The sequence below is a fragment of the Musca autumnalis genome, unplaced genomic scaffold (genome assembly GCF_047663935.1).
Source record: "Musca autumnalis isolate F117 unplaced genomic scaffold, ASM4766393v1 scaffold_2, whole genome shotgun sequence".
Lineage (NCBI taxonomy): Eukaryota > Metazoa > Arthropoda > Insecta > Diptera > Muscidae > Musca > Musca autumnalis.
The window spans coordinates 72,638,424-72,658,514 of NW_027411755.1; positions in this window are offsets into that span (position 1 = coordinate 72,638,424).

Genomic DNA, 20,091 nt, shown 5'->3' on the forward strand with positions numbered 1-20,091 from the left:
TTGTTTGCTCAAAATATGAAAACTCAACATCATTTGAAAATTGTTGTCATTTCATATTTTGTTTATCTTTTATGTTTGTATATTTCTGACACCTACACCAAAAGCTTCTTAAAACATGTAGCATACACATGTAGATAACTTTATACTACCAGCCACCCATCTATACGTAAGAACAACAAATAACGACAACATCTCATCCATTGGGATTCCTTCATTTTATTCGTGCGTGCGTACACGTGTTCGTATTTCTCGATGTGTGTATGAGTATGATAGGCGGTGCTTAAACTTTTTATGTTCACATGTGATCCTTTTTCTTATTGTTTTTTTTATTAAACGAAAACACAACATGTACAGTACATAATTTTCATATAAACATTTTTTGTTTCTAACTATTTACAAATGTTATTTTCTTGAGGTAGGTGTTTTTGTTGTTGTAAATTTGCCAACAGTTGTTGCTATTGTTCTTCCCAGAACATCAAAATCCTTAAAGAATAAGGTAACAACATTTTGAGATGTTTCTTCTAGCTATTCTGTTTTAAACAACAAGTGTGACAACAACAGCAAATCGAAACTATGGAAGTAAGAAAATCTTCTGAGGTCTTTGCATTTATCTTTACATTTTTCTTTTAGGAATTTTTAATACGCCTACCATTTTTCCAAAGTTTTATTTCTGGAAATTTCATACATGATTTATTACCATTCACTGGACATCTTTGAGTTTCTTTGACCTGACCACATGTTGTGACATCATGCGTCCATCATAATCATCAAGTTGTCAAATGTGATGATTTGTCATGGGTATTCTTTGTAAAAGGATTTTTTTATTAAATATGTTATTTGTGTTTCACAATGTGTAGGCAGGATCCGATAGCGTAAATATGACAAACGGGGTGATATCATTGAAGGGGGGTCAATCAAAGGGAGAGGGAAAGTTCAACAATGACAACACTGTTTTCTATCTACGCAGTCGCTGATTACACTGTGCAACATTTTTAAGGTGATCTCGTGCAAAGTACATTTGGGTTTTGGTGTGTCAAATCCAGCTCGAATTTTATGGTCCTATCTAAACATGGTTAAATATTAACCTTTTAAAACAAATCGGGGCTATATCTCCGAAACCAATAGGAATTTTCTTCTGAATTTGAAACAAAATAAAATATTTGGAGATATAATGAAATCAAAAATCTACAGTTATTACCTCAAATTTTATAATATATCTACAAATTCTACAATTTGTATACATTTCGCACCATATCTCCAAAACCGTTATATTTTTCCCCAGCAAAAAGTTTGCTTCCAAAGATGAAGTTAAATCATATGTACAAGTGATATGGAAGTTCATCAAATTATGCATTTTCACTCTTGATTTTTACAAGAGGGTGACTACTGAAAGATGCAATCCATTAGCACTGCATTTTAACTAACCCTTTGGAATCGCATTTTAACTAAGCCTTTAGGGTAGAATAGTATACAGTCCAATTTGCATCCAAAGCACGTGTTTGATGCAGTGCCATGGAGATGAATTTCAAGGTACTCTTCGGAATGTATTTTCATTCAGTTCAAAGATGCAATAAAAATACAAGCCACTGCAAAATATCCCAGAATAAATAAACATGTACTCCACTCCATTAGGAAATTATTTTCTCATGAGTTACCGCAAAAGTTCACAAACTATTTTATTTTATAAAAAAATTTTGGAAATGTTTTTTTTTTTTTTGTTTTTGGACGAGTTGTAGGGATGTTTAAACTGACTTATGTATTTGTAGGGACCTATTTTCACGACTTCATTTGGCCTGCATCCGGATGCTGTTTAAATGTGAGAAATGGAAGTCAATCATTGGATTGCATCCGAATGCTACTAAAATGAAAGGAATTGGAGTGCATTTCTCACTGTTAAAATGTGAGAAATGGATGTCTTTCGTTGAATCGCATCTGAATGCTCATAAAATGTGAGAAATGGAGTGAATTTTTCACGACTCCGTTAGAATTGCATCAAAACATGCCGTGAAAGAACTAGTCTACATTGCACTACTTCCAAATAATTTTGCTGGATCTGAAAATTATCTGTTGGAAAAATATTCGCTGGAATGTAAAACACAACTTTTCAGCACATGCCGTTGTTGTAAAATGCTTCTATCACGTTGTTTTTAGTATTTTTCTTCAACGACAATTTAATAAATATGTTAATAATATGGTGAAGTCGCAAATGCTCCTGTGAACTGTGTTTGAAATGCGTGCTGTAAAAGATATGATGCAAACTACCACTGAAACAACATGAAATAAGCATTGTTGAGTTTCAAAATGTTCTGAAGAATTGCTACGAGCATTATTTGGAAAATTTTTGCAAAATATTGGATCTTCTAATATTTTGTTCAAATGTAGGATTTACTTCAGAAATGGTCGATATCGATCTTCTTCTTAGGGTATTGCAGTTTAGGATCTGTTCGAAGATTCATTGAAAAAAATATACCGATGCTACTCCTTGTGGTCCTATTTAATCGATGTTATGTTTTTCGTCGGCAAGTCCATGCTTCCTGACATCGTGGCCCAAAACCTCCAACTTAAACGGTGACCAACTGAAATGACTGGTGGAGACATTATCCATCGAGAGGAATGACTCCCAAAATAAGATCTACTTCCAAAATCGACTATGTTGGTCCATTCCTTCCTGTAAATTCTTCGCAAATATATTTTTTGTCGGCAAGTTCATACTTCCAAAAAAGGCACAAAATATGCGTATCCGGTCGATATTGTCAATAGATGAAAGCTTCAATTCACACAGGCTGATAGAGTTGGGCCATCTAGTTCCTAGTTCCTGGTACTAGTTCCAAAGCGTATGAGTAACATCATTAAATATAACGTGTGATAGTAAGTATACGCAGTTTGTTCAAAGAAAAAAGGTGGGCCATTGGAACTGCGAAGTGAACGAGATAGTTCCATATAGTTCCTTTGGCACAACTCTACAGGCTGAGAATATATCTCTGTCGGTCAAGGCCGACTGATACTTTTTACTTGTTTTAATGAATTTTTCGCTTTCCTTTTTTACTTGCAAATGTCATCGGTCATTAAGCTCTACTCAAACGAGAAATTATTAAAATATGATATTTGCCCTAATAGGCAAAATTTTCAAATAAATAAAAATCAGATTGAGCGAGAGTGGGGTTTGAACCCACGTCCTTGAAAAACACACGAAAAAAGTGTTGTCACAGCGTGTTAGCGTTCTGAGCCAAAACTCACAACTTCCAAAACCTACGCTAAGCGTTTGTCATGGAACCCATACAAATGAATGGACAAATATTCATCTATTTAAAAAACAATTTCATTTGAAAGAAGAAAAGTTAGATGACAGCGAAGCCGCTCCACAGCCGATATGTCTGATGATCCTCTACCAAAAGCGCAACATGTCACATACTGTCGTTTGAGTGAGTTCGAGCCTTCGGCTTTCCTTATGCACTTGCAAAAATCATCGGTCATTAAGCTTGTCTCAAGCGAGGAATTAATTAAAATTTGAGGTTTTTGGCAAGTAAATCGAATTCAGGATCACTGTGGCGTATGCTTAAAAAAATACGTTCATGCAAATATTTTACGTTAATAATACGCTCCATTCAACGCCACAGTTCTTATTTACCGAAAAATATATTGAAGAATTATGAGTACATAATAATACCTTGAATTACTGTGAGGAGAAATATAATGACAGTTTACCCTAACCTGTTGGAAAAGTGGACTGAAACCTTCAAAATACCATAAATCGAGCTGTAACATAATATTGAGTTTGTACCATTACGTTGATTAATATTTAAAGTTTTTAATAGCGGCATTTATTACCCTACAGCCCGATTTAAAGTGTACAATTATATAGTCATAATCATCATATAATCATAATCATTTTAAAATAAATTATGAATATTAGGAAAATATTGAAGTCTCCAGCTCAAATATCTTTTACTTGTTTACAAAAAAAGATCGAATAAACATAAGCTTATCGATATTAATTAATTAATTAAAAATTATCCTGCTCATTAAACAAAATCTCTCGTATCAATAATCCGTGCTAAAGTAATATAATAAATAACAAAATCTATAAAATAAACAAGTAAACAAGGACTATAGTCGGACGGGGCCGACCATGTGATACCCTACACCACTACCCCTGGAAATTAGCTTACAGCAAATCAAAATTCATTTATGGAACAAATAAACTTATTTTAAGACATCCCATAAGGGGCAAAGGGGACTTCTCTCATACCAATGAATACGCCCCGATTCATATTTCCTGATATGGGGACCTACAGTTTATCGCCGAGTCCGAACGGCGTGCTCTAAGCCACCATTTGTAGAGAAGTGTTGCATGACTGAAATACTCAGAAAATTTCGCCAACATTACTGAGGGGTATTTTCCCACCGTTTGAAGTTACCTGGCCGGGGAATCGATCAAAGGTGGCGAAATACCCCTTAGTAATGCTGACGACATTTCCTGAGAATTTCTGCCATGAAAATCTTCTCTACAAGTGGTGTCTTAGGGCACGCCGTTCAGACTTGGCGGTAAATTATTGTATGTATAAATCCCAAAATTATACGCCAGGAGGAGGTCAGTGGGTGCCTTAACCAAAATTAATATTTCAAAAAAAAAAAAAAACTTTAACGGTAGCGACACCGAGAACATTTTGAAAAAAAAAAACGTGGCGAAGCGACCCCATGCAGCAATATATCGCATCTGTTCAACAAAAAGGTAGTAACTCAAACTTTTCTATTTTGAAGTAGAGACAATAACTGTTGGTACATAAGTAGTAGTATGAAAAGTGAAATACCCGTATTTTTGACGAAAAAAAAGACAAAGAAATGGCAGGTTTTTACAGTGGGTAGGGTAATTCATTTTCTTAATAAAAAGTTAAATTTTTTAATTACTACCCTTCTGTTGAACTGGTGCGATATATATAAAAAATACAATTGGACAACTAATACGCCTGGGCTCCACGTAATTCGCAATAATGCACAAACTGGGAATTTCTCTGTCATGATACAATTATAGCATGGGAGGAAAATGTGGTTCTCTGCAGAAAACCCACTTTATATTAGGTAGTAGCCTCGTTGTCTCCAAATTCATTATTGCAATTTGTATCAGTGGAAAGGTCAGTCGTTCTTTTTATATGTAGGCTACTTTGGCGGTATATGCCCTCCAGAAATTAAAATATGGACCAAATTTAAAATGTTTATATTTTTCATACAAAAGTAATGGTCCATTTCTAAATAACATCGGATCTTCATCCAAAATTGTAGGCACCTTCGTCGACCTAAAGTCTTACCTTGTGCAAAATTTCGTGACTATTGAGTTATAATCGCGACCTCTAGCGTGTTTTTATTACACTACAAACAAATAATTGGATATATAAGGCTGTAGCTCTGTTACACCAACACAATTGGCATCAATAGAAAGGTCAAAGGTTTATTTTCCAAGTATATCTTACTTACCCGGAATATGCCTTCCAAGAATAAAGATATAAGCTGTATATTAATAATCCATTTCACCCGCTAAATAACATCGGATCTTCATCCAAAATTGTAGGCACCTTCGTCGACCTAAAGTCTTACCTCGTGCAAAATTTCGTGACTATTGAGTTATAATCGCGACCTCTAGCGTGTTTTTTATTACACTACAAACAAATAATTGGATATATAAGGCTGTAGCTCTGTCCTCAACACAATTGGCATCAATAGAAAGGTCAAAGGTTTATTTTCCAAGTATATCTTACTTACCCGGAATATGCCTTCCAAGAATAAAGATATAAGCTGTATATTAATAATTTTCACAATTTTCACACAAAAGTGGTCCATTTAACCCTCTAAATATTATCTGATCATCATCTCAAATTGCAAGCTTTTTCTTCGTCATATACCCTTACCTTATTTAAACGTGTTGATCGGACTATTTTTGCGACCTACAAAGCCGCAACAAAATTGTATAAATATTATGTTTGGTCCATGTCACCCGCTAATATTTCACGATCATCACCAATAAAAATAGGGATCTATTCTGGTCTAAACCCGACCTCCATAGAAAATTTCGTGATGATCGGTCAATAATTGCGGCCTGGAGTTTGATTACAATTTATAATGGACAGACGGACACACATTTCAAAATCGCTTTATCTCGTCGATATATGAAGATTGGTATACCACATCGGGGGTCTCCGACGAATATTTCGCGGTGTTACATGCATTTTTAACAAAACAAACTTATAATACCCTTTCCACATAGTGGTGTAGGGTATAACTTCCCAAATTTCTTTACAATATATCAGCTATGTATAAGTTTATATAATATGCCGTAACAATACAATAATACACATCCGATTCATTGATGGAATTCTAAGCACAGAATAAGGAGGATATTTCTTTACAGGAGAACAGTAAAAGGGAGCGACAGAGAGAGTGACATAGAGCAAACGAAGGGTCACATAAACGGACACCTTAATCATTTTACTCAACGTCATGTTAAAGATGGCTATAAGCAAGCATTTGTACAAAAGTGATAGTCTTAACCATAGCATCAACACAAACAAACAAAGTGAAAACAATTTGTTCAGAATGGCTGCAGGTTGTCATTATAAATGTAACTTGTTATGTATGTGCGACGCGGGGATTTCTGTAAATGTTGTGTGTAGTTCAATATATGCAGTCGATATACATATAACAATAGAACATTATCTGCCTTATGACAGATTGAATATTCTCTTTATTTTCCATTGCCCAATATTTCACTGGAGCTATTTTGGCTTACTTCTGGCCTGTTCTGGTCACTTGGATTTATGATGATAATTTTTTCCGAGTTCATTTTGTTATTGCTGTGTTATGGCTGCAATGAAAATGAATGCTATTGACATTCCAGTGACGATTAAACTGTTCTTATATTATTGACTTCAAGAAAAGCTTTCAGAGTTGTATAAAGGAAATGTTGTATATTTCTAATCCACCATAATTTATATATAAGTTATAATTAATATATAAGTTATTAGACATTCTAAATTCCAAGAGAACTATCTGAGCTATTTAGTTTAGATGATATGAAATAAGCTGAAAATGTAAGCTAGTATTACGGTGAGAGGTTTAAAAGCCGTTGGAAAATCTAATGTTGCCTTGTGATTGAAAAATCGGGTTTCATCTAAAGCTTTTAGTTATTTTAACAACATACATTTTGAGTATGTTTTGTATGGGAGAAAATCCCAATTAATGGAGCCACATCACTACCAGAAAATCTAATCCTACAATTGTTTTAAGGTTTTTTCCCAGCCACCCTATTAAGACCATGAAGTCTGCTTCAATTATATATTTTTTTTAATTAAATGCCTAATATTGCGCGTGTAGAAAGAGATGCCTGTCAGTGAGTCTATAATTAAAAATCACTTTGGATGTAGCACATTTACGCCATCCAGCCTAACCTTTGTATTTTTATACGTTAATACCTATACTGGTGTTGAAACTTTTTGAGGAATTGGCCTAAGGTTAATATTTTCTCATTGGTGTACAACATGTATCCGGGTTTATTTCTCAACAATTATGTAAAATTTTCTATATTTAGTAGATTTTGATGCCCTAGATGGGGTTTTTCTTATTTGGTCTGTTCAATAGATAAGTTCTACTAGTTTAAGGCTACAACATTCCCAAGACAGCAAGGCCAAATTCCTAATCGTTTCTAACATAAAGGCCCAATAAATACAAAAAACTGTAGTTTTAGCCTTGTTTATATGAGGCCAAAAAATCATATCTGGATCTGACAGGACAAAACCCTTCTAGCGTTTTTGTAGTCTCAATATGTACTTTCAAAAAAGGCATACTAAAATTGTTTGCATTTTCAGTGTAGCATAGTTTAAGCGAAGTGTACTGCCTGCACCACCATAATAAAATCTTTAATACAGAAAGACTTACGATCTTTTCCGACGAGGCAGACAAAATGACAAACTGGATGATATAATTGTGGAAAGCCCAACCAAAGGATTATACAGAAGCGTGAATTTATTTTGCCATGTTTATGCCTTCAGCCCTTAGGCTTACGAGGATATGTATATAAATTCGGTCACTTATTGCAAATGTCTTTGAAATTGAACATACATGGCGGGTTTGGTGCATTAAATTCATGAAACCGAAAATATATGTGGGACCTATATCCAAATCTGACCCGATTCTCACTAAAAGCAATAGCGTTGGGCCTTTGAACGAAAAATTGCCGTTCTCAATTTTTAATCGGATAATAAATGATCACATAAATACTTTGATCATGGATCATCATACATGGACAGTCCGTCTGAAGACGGTCGGAGCTTTATTGGTACCAATTATGAAAAATTCACATAACTATCTCAATTATATACTTTGTTTATTTTTTAATGAAGAAGGTTTTTAAAGGACGCATTCCAAAAAATAAACAAGCTAAATAAATAAAAGTAGAAAGTCTGAGCCTTAAATCAATAAACGTAAGACCATCCGAATTTGTAATTGAATTAATTAAGTGAACTATCAGGACCTAAAATGTTGTATTGAAAAATCATATTTAGCGAAGTCTCATCAATCAGAAACACACACAAAAACATATTTTACTAGCCTACGCCCATTCAAATCATGGGTCATCACTTGTTCTCAAAATTTACATTCTAACCTCCGTTGATGCTGTATTCTTTATTGCACTGCATTAAGTCACATCAATCACTATAATTTAAATCTATAAATAAAAAATTATTACAACCAAGAAATGAGCAAAGAATGGCGGATATGCGAACGAACTACCCACTTGGTCTGTAAAGCAAATAAGTTTTGTATTGATCTGTTTTTTTACAATTTAAAAATAAAATCGAAAATTCATTAAAAATCACTTAAAAGGTTATGCAATACGATATTGATTCACTCGTTTAGTAAATCTTGAAAGAATAAATAGTAATTAAAGGGAAATAAAACGATTATCGTAACGATTAAATAATCACTTAACAAGGAAATATTTACACACCCATTTTGTGTGGTTAAAAAAATACACGATTTTGTAATTCGATTCTAATCATGATATTATGTCGTCTGTGTTTATTTGTCCAGCTTTTGTGTTATAATGTACATAAGGCCATGACAATTATGGCAATGAAGTAAAATATAAAGAATTTCAAATTTCCATCATAACTTTGTTAAATGATGTAATTATACCCTACACCACTATGAGGAAAGTTTGGTTTGTGAAAAATTCATGTAACGCCGCGAAATATTCGTCGGAGACCCCCAATGTGGTATACCAATCTTCATATCTCGACGAGTTAAAGCGATTTTGAGATGTGCCTCCGTTCGTCCCTTCGAGAGTTATCGTTCACACCATTTTAGAGACAAATTTTGAACTTTTGTGGGGAGGTACTTAAAGGAGTGGACCGATATGGTCCATCTTCGAACTTAAACTAAATTTGGACAAAATATTACGATACCCAAAATTTGGTTGGAATTAGTTGATCCGCTCGAGACGGACGGACATGTCTAAATCGACTCCAAATTGTCTGAAAATAATTTCGTCCAAACATACTTGGGGTCTAAAACCGTTATTTCGATGAGGAACATTTTTGGTCAAAGTGTAAATATACCCTTTCTAGCCTAAAGGCTGAGGGTATAATTAGCATAGTCTACGGAAGAGCCTGACTTTTTATATTTTCGAAATAGCTTGGTTTTTGATTTTTTGATCTTTGATAACTCAGATGTTATCTAGGAATCTATTTTTATTTATGTATCTCTATTTTTAATTTTAGTTGTTGGAATGCATTCTAACAAAAATTTATTTAATTTGACTGATTTTCTGCAAGGAAGTAATTGTGGATCATGGATAAGCATATAGAAGGGTGATATTTATCATCAGGAATAGTTATAGGAGAAATTCAAAATATTTCAAAATATTGAGTATAATTCACAAATGCTAAGTAAAGGATTCTATCAAAAGCGTTTAATATATCATTTATTTGATAAAGATTGATGTCACTAAATCGACTTACAAGATTAAGATTAGCATTAGATGTTAAGGTAGTCAAAGCTTCAGAATCCGGCAATGAGAGCCACTTAACAGAAGGCATGTTAAAATCACCAAGAACATCTTAGAAAGAAATCGCCTTCGATTTTAGACTTAACATAATAGTTTATATCATCAGCTGTCGTATCCGGCCCAAACCTAGACACCATTTCATGGCTGGAGCCATAGATAATGGCCTTTGACCAGGCTGAGGGGTTTGGCCAGTATTTGCAGAAGCAGCCTCCGAATTAATAGATGCAGGAAGTGATGCCTCCTGAACGTTCTGAACACGACGTGATGTCTTCTCCAGGCCAACACTATCGGTATTCATTAGTTCAGGAGCCAGTTTCACCCCAAAATTCTTGTTAAGCACGAGGGCCGCATGGGACGCAACGCCGGCATAAGACTGGACACTCAGATCTTCGGTTGTTCTTACGGAAGATGTTTGTGCTGCAGAATTCCTTACAGAAACGCCAGGATCGCGAGCAGGCGCAACCTTAGTTGGTGCCTTTTTCGCGGAACTTTAACCCCCCCCCCCACATTACGGTACCTAGAGACTTTAAAGCAAACTCATGATACAAAATCAATATATTCATACGGCATAATAATTTTTTTTGTCATTGGCTGAGGATATTTCTCCGTCAGCACTGATTCATTTTTTACTTGTTTTGTCATACCTTAAACCATTATTTAGGTTTTGGGGACATTTCTTTAATATTGTGTTTTGCAATTTAATGTCATGTTTTTGTTACTAATGTCTTGCTTCTGTTGCTTGTTTAATTTGTAAGAAGATCCAAACTTTAGCAATGCTTTGCCAACAAACATAATTGTCTCGCATTTTTGTTGAGGTAAGCTGATGAACGTGAGAACAATATAAATGATTTTTTTTTTGGCATTTATTTAATTGAACATCCAAAAATTCGTCCTTGTTATTGTTTCGCATCCTGGTAGTTTACAGTTTTACAAACTGAGAAGATTGTTTTCTTTTTATTATCATATGGGTAAAAATGTTTCAATAAGTCATTTGCAACCTGGGAAATCATACTATTAATAACTTAGTTATTATTTTTATATTCCAACGATGGAGCTGTTGCTGTTGGTCTCATGCTATTGGACTTTATGCATCATGACATTTTTCAAAAATTGTAATTGAGTTCATTCTCATTCGCTTACATACATAGACAATATTGAGCAAATCAATGAAAGAGATTTCGATAAACAATAAACTACAATCTTCAGTAGGACCATAAAAATACGGAGATTAACGTCTCAATATGTAGCGAGTTCATATACATGGTGGCCAAAAAATAGAAGGGGTTGGCGTAGGTGGATGAAAATTGGTGCAAGTATTTATTGTTGGCTGACAATGTCGAGGGCAAACAATTGGGAAGGTCGGTCAACGTTTTAATATATCCCCCATATTACGGAACAAATGGAAGCGATATCAAAACGCGGACCTAGAAACTAGAGGTGGGCGAGTGTCGTGTCGTGAGTAGTGCGTGTTCGTGCCTTCCCGAAAATCGCCGTGTTTGTGGGTGTCGTGCCGTAATAAATTTTTGGCCGTGCGTGATCGTGTTTTTTTGTTCGACACGATTTTGCACGACACGACTAAACACGACCAGCACTATGTGTCACGATCGTGCTAAATTTTTAGGCTCCCTTTAGAAGTCGTGCAAGAGACCACACTATACAAGAAAATCGAAGAAGAATATAAAACTGACCAAAAAATTCACCAACTGTAGTTTTCCCAAATGTATTTCTTTTTGTTTTTGTATTTCTTGCTTGTTTTGTAAAGTAGGGGAAAGAGAGTATTTTCATAGCTAAACAGGGACGAATGGAAAGAGAAATCATATGGTTTTGCTTTTACTTTATTGAAGTAAGAACATATTGTGCAAAAACAAAAAACTGTTATATTTACTCTCTTTTTGTATTTGGCTTTTCATGAATAACACATCAAACATTAGTTTTATTTGCGTTTCTAACCAAAGCTGGAGTTACACACTGCTTATATTTGATTCAGTTGATTTTATTTAATTCTAAAGTGTTTGGTCAAATAAAATACGAATGTGAAGAAAATGATGATTTTGAACTAAAGGTAGCGCTTTTAGGAGTAATACCCTAGACAGACGGCAGTGTTAATTTGCATTAACTGCCTTAATTCAAATTAATTCGTGCATTATCCACATTCTTAATGCACAAAATCAAAGAAAATTTAAAGTGAATTTAGGTATTTCAATATGGCAATGCTGTAAAAGAGAGCCCATATTCATGTAGGAGAGAGAGCATATTCATGCTCTGAGACACAATTTGCATTGAAAATCAATTGTCTTTTGTCAAATTTCCATGTTTAGGAATACAAAAACAAAATCAGAAATTTTCGCGTTTCTTTCAAATAAGTGGTGGTCTTTCTCGAATAGAATAGCAGCTAATCGTATTTCGCGCCTTCTATCAAATCTTTTTTTAAAAATTTTATTTTCACAAGCATTTCATTACCCACCATACCAATTCTATCGAAAATAATATCTTCTTCAAATGTTCCTTTAGAGTTTTGCGACATTTTTTTTTAAATTAAAAATACTCAAAAATATCGCGAATAAATTAAATTTATTTTTGCATTATCGTGGTGAAAAAGTCAATGGTTGAAAGCATATTTGTTTCGCATATTTTGGCGAACTTTTGTAAAACTTTATGAAATGGTCTGCTGGGTACAAACAAACAACACAAACAGCTGTTTTATAAATGCAGAAACTATCGTCTGTCAGGGTAAAAAGTTAATTCAAATTAAGGAAATTTTAATGCAAATTAACTCTGCCGTCTGTCTAGGGTACAAGAGAATTTTTGGACGAGAAGAAAACAGGAGAAAACATTCTAGCTAACATACCCAGCAAAATAATTTGGAAGTAGTGCAATGTAGACTAGTTCTTTCACGGCATGTTTTGATGCAGTTCAAACTGAGTCGTGAAAGAGGCACTCCATTCCTTTCCTCACATTTTAACAGCATCTGGATGAACTTCAATCGGATTCGTGAAAAAGGCACTCCATTTCCCACATATAAATTGCATCGGGATGCAGTTCAAGGGAGTCGTGAAAAAGGCACTCCGTTCGATACATTTTACAAGCAGTTGCTTAGTGATCCCTAGCGGGCAAGCCAATTTGTAGATACCTACAACTACAATATTTTTTCAAAGATAGAAAAAGTTTGCATCAATTTCTAAAATTTTTATATAAAATAAACAAAATACAACCAACAGTTGAGAAAATGTTTACGGTAGAATGTTTATGAGAAGAAAATTTTCTAATGAAAAGCTGTTGGAGTACTTGTCGAAATCTTAACTGGTGATGGGAAGACAATACAAAAACCCCTTTAGCAGATGAAGCAAAAACATTTCAGCTTGGATTAAATTGAGAGCGGACGAAACAAACTCAGTTGCGATTGAATTTAATGAAGCAATTTCATAACCTGTGTTAATGTAATAAAGTTCTTATTATTCTTGTTTTACACAAACAAATTTTTTCTAATCATTTTGGGATAGTTTTCAATGGCTTGCATTTTTATTGCATCTTTGAACTGTATAAAAACACACTCCGAAGAGTGACTTTAAATTCAATCCAATGCACCGCATAAAAACACGTGCTTTGGGTGCAAATTGGACTGCATCCTATTCTACCCTAAAGGGTTAGTTAAAATGCGATTCCAAAGTGATAGTTAAAATACAGTGCCGAAGGTTTAGTTAAAATGCAGTGCTAATGGAGTGCATCTATCAGTAGTCACGCTCTTGCAAAAACCATGAGTGAAAATGCATAATTTCATGTACATCCAGATCACTTGTACATATGATTTAACTGCATCTTTGGAGGCAAACATTTTGCTGGGATAGCTACCATTCTTAAAGAATTTGATATTGATGACAAGTTGGGGAATTCTGTATTTGTAACCGACAATGGTTCCAACGTTATTTCGGCTCTTTACAGATTTAAACGTATATCTTGCGCTTGTCACAATTTGAACTCAGTTATGGATGATGTTATTGTAAAACACCCTCTTCCCGAATTGGGAAAACTGAAAAAATATTTTAAACACTCGGAGCTAAACAACAAATTGTCGAAAACATTAAAACAAGATATAAGAACACGTTGGAATTCCACATATATTAAGCTTTAAAGCATATACCAATTCCAGAATGAGATTAAGAGTATTGAATCGTATATCTGACTTAAAGTTTCATTGTTAGAACCTCTTTTGGCTTTTCTCAAAATTTTCAAAGAGTGTTCCGAAAAATTAAGCTCGGAAAAATACCCTACTATGCATATTTTTACCATTTGGTCTGAAAAGCTATTGAAAGTTTGCTCAATTGATACCATTGACTTTCAATTCATGAAAGATTTGAAAGCTAAAACTAAACAATCATTGCTTTTTGTGCCAACAATGGCACATTTTATAGAGACGTTTTTATTTCCGCCGTTTAAGGAGATGAATTTCTTATTAGAAGATAAAAGAAATGACGTAATAGCTAATGTAAAAGAAGTGTTACTTGATATACAAGCTGACAACATATAGTGTTCTAATGATGAGTAGGAAATTACAATGCCGCATTTACACGAATTTTCAGAGTTTTTGGATCAAAATTTGGCAAAAAGACGAAAAACTGAGGGCAAACAATTGGGAAGGTCGGTCAAGGTTTAATATATCCCCCCATATAACGGAACAAATGGGGGCGATATCAAAACGCGGACCTAGAAACTAGAGGTGGGCGCGTGTCGTGTCGTGAGTAGTGCGTGTTCGTGCCTTCTCGAAAAACACCGTGTTTGTGCGTGAAAGTGCGTAAAAATTTTGGTCCGTGTTCGTGCATGTTCGTGCCTAATTTTTTAGGCACGCGCCCATCTCTACTAGAAACCTAGGTGAAATCTTCAAAATATCGAAAATCGGGAATATTTTGAAGATTTTACATAAGCTTATCGATCAAATTGGCTGCATTTTTGCATTGAGGCTTCCCAGAGGACAACAAAATGTTCTGATAAAAACAAGTAAAAAAGCGTTAAGTTCGGCCGGGCCAAACTTTTCATACCCTCCACCATAAAATATTCTGAACTAAAATGGAATAACTAGTTTTCATTCCTGTCCCCAACTTTAAGTGGGTACGTTAAAATGTCAGATAATGTACATAAAATGCTTAATTCGGGAGGCCCTTTTTTATGGTATATCTAACTATGTATATTGACAATTTTTGGTGGGCTAGAAATTGGGTTATAATAAAACATGGGCCTATATTGACAGTTTTTGATGGGAGCCTTTAATGTCAAATAACTCCTAATTCGGTTAAAAATTGCAGCTAAAATCCTCAAAATACCGAAAATCGGTATATAACGTGGGAGCTTCAAATGTCATTAACAGCTTGTTCGGAGGTATGTGGGCTATACGAAAATATGAACTTAAATGAACAATTTTTTTGCAGAATTGTTGTTGGCTTTTAAATTTCAAATTACAGAAAGTTCGTCCAAAAAATAAAGCTAAGGTACGGAAAATCGGGAGGTTTGTTTTGGGGCTATACCAAAACATGTTTAACCGAACGTTAAACATTTTAGGTAAAATCCTCAAAGTACCGAAAATCGGGAAGTATCGTTATATTGGGGCTATGTTGAAAATTGTTGATGCAGATGTGTGGTGACCACTACAACCTTCAAATGTCAAATTACAGTTAGTTCGGTTAAAAATTGTAGCTAAAATTGCAACATTACTGAAAATTGAGAGGTACCGTTATATGGGACGAACATGGACCTATGCTGACAATTTTTGATGGAGAGGTGTTGTGACCACTAAGAACTTCGAATGTCAAATTACTGCTAGTTCGGTTTAATATTGTAGTTAAAATCATCAAATTACTGAAAATCGGGAGGTACCGTTATATGGGAGCTTTATCAATACATCGACCTTTCTTGACAATTTTTGGTGGAGAGGTGTGGTGACCACTAGGAATTTGAAATGTCAAATGTTCAAATTACAGATAATTCGGTTAAAACTTGTAGTAAAATTCTCAAAATACCGAAAATCGGGAGGTACCGTTATATGGGGCTATACCAAAACGTGGACCTATGTCCAGAACTTTTGTTATAAAAGTTTATTGACACTTAAGAACCCTCAATGTCAAATTATAGCGAAATCGGTCTGAAAATGTAGCTAAAAACGTCAAAATACCGTAAATCGGGGGTACCGTTATATGGGGTCTATACCAAAACGTGGACCTATGTCCACAAGTTTTCTTATATAAGTTTATTGGTACTTAAGAACCCTAAATGTCAAATTATAGCTAAATCGGTCTGAAAATGTAGCTAAAAACGTCAAAATACCGTAAATCGGGGGGTACCGTTATATGGGGGCTATACCAAAACGGGGACCTATGTCCACAAGTTTCGTTATATAAGTTTATTGGTACTTAAGAACCCTAAATGTCAAATTTTAGCTAAATCGGTCTGAAAATGTAGCTAAAACGTCAAAATACCGTAAATCGGGGGGTACCGTTAATGGGGGCTATACCAAAACGTGGACCGATATAGCCCATCATCGAACTTGACCTGCCTGCAAACAAAAGACGCATTTTTCCAAAATTTCAGCGTTCTATCTTCATTTTTGTGGATGCTAGAGTGATTACCGCAGACGGACGGACGTTCACAGATCGACTCAGAATTTTACCCTGATCAAGAATATATATACTTTATAGGGTCGCAAATGAGTATTTCAATGCGTTACAAACGGAAAAACAAACTTAATATACCCTCCATACTATGGTGGAGGGTATAATTATGAGCATACACGCAGAGAAAAAATATTTTATTGCTTTATTTTCTATTTTTGTTCCAAAAATGTATTTGTTTTGTTCAAGCATTGTAATCCACATCCAAAAATACCATATTTTGCTCCAAACATAGAAAACAAAAACAAGTTGCGAATTTCCGCAATATTGTAAAAATCATTAACAATAACGATGCACAGTGGATCCACTTGTATGGAGAAAGTGGCCAAAAATAGTTAGAGCGTAAAAATGAAGTCAATGCGCCGGTAACAGATTTGTGCTGCTGCGAAGAGTTTTTTAAGAAACCACGAGCGTAACATTCTCCCCTCTTCCCCCTCTGGATTGGGTATACGGTAAGAATTGTTTTGTGCTGTTAATACAAAATGACTTGAACAAAGGACTCGATTATCTTATGATGCAAAAATAGGCTTGGGGAAACAAAACAATCTCCAAAACAACATAAAATTCAACCAATTAGGGGATTTAAAAAATCAACATTTTTATCTGAAAATTGCTAAAATTTTTAATATAGATCTTATAGCGTTATTCCTGGAAGGCTAGTACCGCCAACGTAAGACAAGTTTGGAAGAATATTTCATCATCTTGCCACTGATACCAATTATGTTAATATACGTGGTCAGATAACAGAGTTATACGCTAATATATCCACAGAAACCCTATTCTAGGGCAGCTTTAGTCAGCGGCCCACCATTTATAGTCTGGCACTAGATGGCAGCTGATTTTAATACTAAATAATCCTAAAATCATGACCTACTTTGGAAAATTATTCCCGAGGTGGGCACTGGTGGGCATCATGACTAAAACCTTAGGTCAAATTTAAGTATATGATCAAATTGGCATTACAAAATTCACTAAGAAAATATTCAGCTAATTAGAATTCCACAACACGCTAAAACATTATTTTTTAATGAAAATTAAGCTATTACCTTCTCCTTCAAAATCCACTACAATATTTTGCTATACGTATTAGTTTCGCGATATTTTGAATATATTTACTTGCACTTAAAATATAGGTTGTACTCACAATAAAAAATATTAGTCAAATGTTCCGACTTTTGAAGCTATTCTTAAGAAGATCGCGTTCGAATGAAACAAAAATTAATATATTTTTAAAAAGGTCCATATCATAGCTGTCGGAGTTGCCAGATGTTGTACCAAAATTTTGACATTCATTTTTTTATTTTTGGCCAATGGGTGGATCCACTGTGCGATGGTAGGAACTATCATAATCTAGAATTTTTACAAAAACAATTGTCAGCCCAGAACACCTATTACTGAAATTTTTGATTTAAGTGTATATAATTCTCATATACACTTTCCATATAACATTGATATAAATATCACGTATAATATTACGAGCATTGATGCTTTAATTGACAACAAAAAAAAACAAAGCTACTCCATTGCGCTCATCCAAGCACCCACCACAACATAAGGAAGAATTAAAAACCATAACAAACATGAAAAGAGGAAACCCAAATTACGACCACTTCTCAGATTGTGCCGGGTAGAACTCAACCATCAATACACAAAGAAGAAGAAGAATAAAACAAAGCAGAAACAAAAAAACAAGGATCTCATTGTTGGTATACATACACAAAAAAAAACAAAGATAAAGTCATCCTGTCATACAAACAAAACTCACCAAAATTGTTTTTTTAACCACGGCATCGACTATCGAGAGAAGAGATAAAAAAATTGTCCAAGAAAAGAGAAAAATATTGTCCAGTTGATAAAAACTATTTTTGGATGTAACAAAAACAATTGTAAAAGTTGACTTTGACTTTGTTGAAGTTGATTCGAAATACTTCATACGGAATCTAACAATATCTTTACAATACATATTTTGCTCTTCAAATATTGTTGGATCAATCATATTTTTTTTCTCTGCGTGTAGGTCCGCGTTTTGATATCGCCCCCATATATAAGTTTCTCGATCAAATAGGCTGAATTTTTCCATTAAGTATTTTGAAGGTTTTAGCCACATTATCCAACCGAAGTATCTGATATTTGGTATTTAGTCTTCGCCAGCAGTGGGATTCTGTAACTCATTTCTGCTGTTATCGATAATTGTCGGTAAAATTAAAATGCTTATAATTTCGATAATTAACGAAATTTTTCGGTAAGTTAACGATGAGCCTCTATCGACACAAACAGTGATGCCAACTTTTCTTTATGTTTTTAGTCATAAATTTGCGATTTATTTTTACAGATTTTTGTCGGTAACAGCATAAATGAGTTACAGATCCCACTACAGGCCTGCGAAATATTCCTACAGAGAATTGTGAGTATTGGTTCACATTTACGTATAGCCCCCATGCAACGGTACCAATTTTCGGTATTTTGAAGGTTTTAGCCACATTATTGAATACATCAACTTTTTTCTTTAAATAAGAGAATTTTCCTTTTCACAAAACCGATGTACTAAGGACTACAGACTTGGGTAAGTGTAAACAACATATGATCATTATTTACCTCCAAACAAAAATAAAGCCAAGTTTATTACATCCCAAGTAACTGTAAAAGTTACTTTTAGAACGACCATTACTTTATGTATGAGAATATTGGAGCATAATAAAATTTACTTATTTTAGTAAAATCAGGACAAAAATACTTGTTTCCAACAATTTTTGGATTTGCACCTTCACGTTGACAAACCTACTTGACATGTCAATGTCATAATTTAAATTCATTCAAATTGTAATGTATTGTATCAATTCCCATCAATAAATTTGTATTCCGAAATACGTGGTTTTTAGCATTTTTGGGCACGGTCGTGACACTGTGCATCCCATCATTGACGTGAAAATCTTAAGTAGGAAAAGCTGAAGGGTACATTGTTCGTGTAAGTGTCTGTATTGATGGCTATTGACATAAATATAACTAAGTTAGTTTATGAATACTTGTGCATGTATGTTGTATGCATGTTTTTCGTATTTTTAAGTGAGTCCATAAACATGTTTTATAATACCAATAGCTCGTAAAACTTGCTGTACACTCAGCTTTTTCTTGTTTATGAATCTTTGCGGTCATTGAAGCTGTTGACAACCACAATATTGGCTTGATTCAGAATGTTGCAAAATATATACGCAGAGATGTAAAACAGTGGGACAGGGCCGACTACGTGACGATGGCCACAACTTGACTTACGGTAGTAAAATATGCATAAAATATGCATTTTTTTCGTTCAACAGACTATCGTCTAACTCCCCATTGCCGGTATTGGATGGAGTTGCATCGGAATCGTTGTAATTGCTA